The sequence below is a fragment of the Etheostoma spectabile genome, chromosome 9, assembly GCF_008692095.1.
Source record: "Etheostoma spectabile isolate EspeVRDwgs_2016 chromosome 9, UIUC_Espe_1.0, whole genome shotgun sequence".
NCBI classification, from domain to species: Eukaryota; Metazoa; Chordata; class Actinopteri; order Perciformes; family Percidae; genus Etheostoma; species Etheostoma spectabile.
In genome coordinates, this window is record NC_045741.1 from 3324332 (window position 1) to 3327277 (window position 2946).

General features: G+C 39.7%; 1 long non-coding RNA gene across 1 annotated transcript in view; it reads right to left on the bottom strand.

Moving 5' to 3' along the window:
* Window positions 1-1041: 1041 nt before the first annotated feature.
* Window positions 1042-2946, bottom strand: part of LOC116696092 (uncharacterized) — a 17592-nt gene continuing 15687 nt past the window's right edge. Inside the window, exon 3 of the long non-coding RNA XR_004333622.1 lies at window positions 1042-1315. This is a non-coding gene — a long non-coding RNA (uncharacterized LOC116696092). The remainder of the gene's footprint in view (window positions 1316-2946) is intronic.

Consider the following 2946-nt stretch of genomic DNA (forward strand, 5'->3'; position numbering starts at 1 on the left):
GTGTGTGTGTGTGTGTGTGTTTGTAAAGATAACAGTTTTCTGCAACATTAAGACACCCCCTGCGAGAGTAAGATAAAATTAGAGGAACAGAACAGAAAGAGTTCATCTTCAGAAAAAATCTGGCATCAGACCAGAGGAAGTCAAGGTTATTATAGTTTAGCATTTTTCATTCATTTTTATTTTGTTGTGACTTTTTGTTTTCAAATTCAGTTAAGTTTTAGTTTTTAAAGCGGGTTTAATTTATTTTTTTATTTTTTTGAAAATACTTAGTTTTACTTTAGTTTTTACAAGTTTTAGTATTAGGTTTACTCTTTTTTTAATAATATGGGTTATTTGTCAAGGCCAAGATTCTCAAAAGGTCAGAAAAATATTGTGTAAAAATAACAACAACGTCATACATTTTTAGTATTCTAAGTGTACTAATAAAAACACAACTTAATTTATTAATGTTTCTTTATTTTTCATTTGTAATTTTGACAAATTTTCATTTTAATTTGTAAGTTTTCAACAATTTGGTAAATACACATTGAACAAATTTAGTCGTTTTTCATCATTCCTTGAGCATCAATAACTGTCACTAATTGGTAAACTTCAGTACGTTTTTTAAACATTAATATGTATTTTTGTTTTGGAGTGTAGTAGTTGTGTATGTGGCAGATTCAGCTGCTCTCAGTGCCTTCTTGGACACAGTGTACTTTGAAGCTGGTGTGCTTTATTTTGAAGGATGAAATGGCCTGTGTGCCCCTGTGTCTCTTCTGTGCGATGGTGCTGCTGTGTTTTAATGTGCTGGGTGATGCAACACACCTTACAAGAAGCGTGGAGGTTGTAGATATGACTAGGTTAGATGCATTTGCGTTGTTTTGCACCCAACACTGTTGAAATTTACAGCTAAACTTCGATTTCTTTGCGGGAACGCCGCCTTCACATGCCATTTTCATTGGCTTGCTTTGAGGTCTGAACTTTCCCCAAAGCTTGCAGAACAACTGCACAATTGGGGTCTAGGTTGCCAGGTTGAGGTGTGTGGATTGTGTGAATAGAACGTGTTTCATACAAGACCTGGCAACTTCTCAACATTGGACAAACACATTGGTCCGATTATTTATAAAGGAGTTTGGGCCATGCAAATTACATTTCCCGGGAGAAATAACAAACCAGGAAGGGTCCGGGAGATAGGGCTAAAAAACGGGAGAAACACGTAAAAAACAGGAGTGTTGGCAGGTACGCCATAGTTGCTTTGCAGCATATTTTGATTTAAGAAACTTCTGCTTGTTTTCAGCCCGAAAGTGGATCAGCTGCCGGGTTTCCTCCGGTGTCCCTGTGTGACACAGGACGGTATATGTAAAGCACATATTAATATCTCCAAAGCAAGGAGTGTTATGCAGTGATATTAGCGTAGGTGCCTGGGTGCAGCCTCCCTAGGGCCCCGTGCCAGGTAGGGACCCCTCAAAAGCCGTCGATCTTGCGTTACTTGATGAGATAGGGGCCATCCCTAGGTGTCATGTTGCAGATTATAGACTGGAAGGAGGTAGTTGCTGTATGACCCCATGTTGTCATAATCCAGCTCTTTTTATCAAATTTAACAGTCACTCAGAAAACAGAATTCAATTAGTTATTTATATTTAGAACAAAAGGCAAATTTATCAGAAAATTTGAATCTGCTTTTTTCTCAAGTAGCTTTTTAGTTTTTTCCTAAAATTAGACAATTTTTATCTAGGGAGTATAGTTAGATAGCTAGATGTACAGAGGCCAATGCGGGGTCTATCTACAGTTAGGTACATGTGCAGCCCAGTGAGCACCATGACAAGTCCCCCCTTAGTTACTGTAACTAAGCCGAGCTTCTTCTACTTAGCAGCAATAAGGTGAATGTATAATGTAAGCGTTATGTAGGCTACTTTCCTGATAGCACTTAAGAGAATAGTCACGAAAATATAAATCGGGCGCATTATAGGTAATGTAAATGTGCTGTATTTATATAGCGCTTTTCCAGTCTTAACAACGTTCTCAATCACTTTTCCATCTAACAGCTGCGTAAGCATTCCCTTTCATCGTTCCGGGGGGGGGACAAGAACACTGTGGCCGGGGCTGCCGTACAAGGTCGCCACCTGCTCATCGATAAACATTCATACCACATTCACACTCCAATGCGCGCCCAGGGGGCAACTCGGGGTTCAGTGTCTTGCCCAAGACACTTCGACAATGACTGCAGGGGGGGGTTCGAACCACCAACCTTCCGATTGGCAGGCAACCGTCTCAACCACTGAGCCACAGCTGAAGCAACTGGGAGGCATGAAAATTACCTTATTGCCCCCAGAGAATATGGCCCCCTGTGAAGAGAGAGAGAGAGACATCATGGCTTTCAAACCAGCGAGTGACAGTTGAGAAGCCCCCCCCCCCCCCCTCCTCAAAAGCTTCAGACTCAGAAATGGCACAAACTAAGGAAAGCTCATTGTGGGACTGGCTCTAGTGCTGGAATTCTGCCCCAAGGCTGAATTTTGGGAAAGAGACTTCAGATACAGGACTAGGGAACCAGGGAGGTTTATATAAGAGACTTCAGATACAGTATTAGGGGACCACTAAGGTCTATTAAAAGAGACTTCAGATACAGTATTAGGGACCACTAAGGTCTATATAAAAGAGACTTCAGTACAGTATTAGGGACCACTAAGCTATATCAAAGAGACTTCAGATACAGTATTAGGGACCAAGCTCATGGAAGTCATACAAGATTTACATGGATCGCACAGCACCGCTATTTAATTTGCTGACATATTTTAGTATTTGTAGTAAATTTGTTCACTTTATGTATAGGTGACAAAACTTTTGTCTTGACAAAATTTGACCTTTCTGTTTTGTTTAAATAATACATTTTTTTTAGTGAAACTAATTTATTTCAGTGCATTGAACATCATTTGTCTTTGTTTTAGCTTTTCATATGAGCTATTTCTT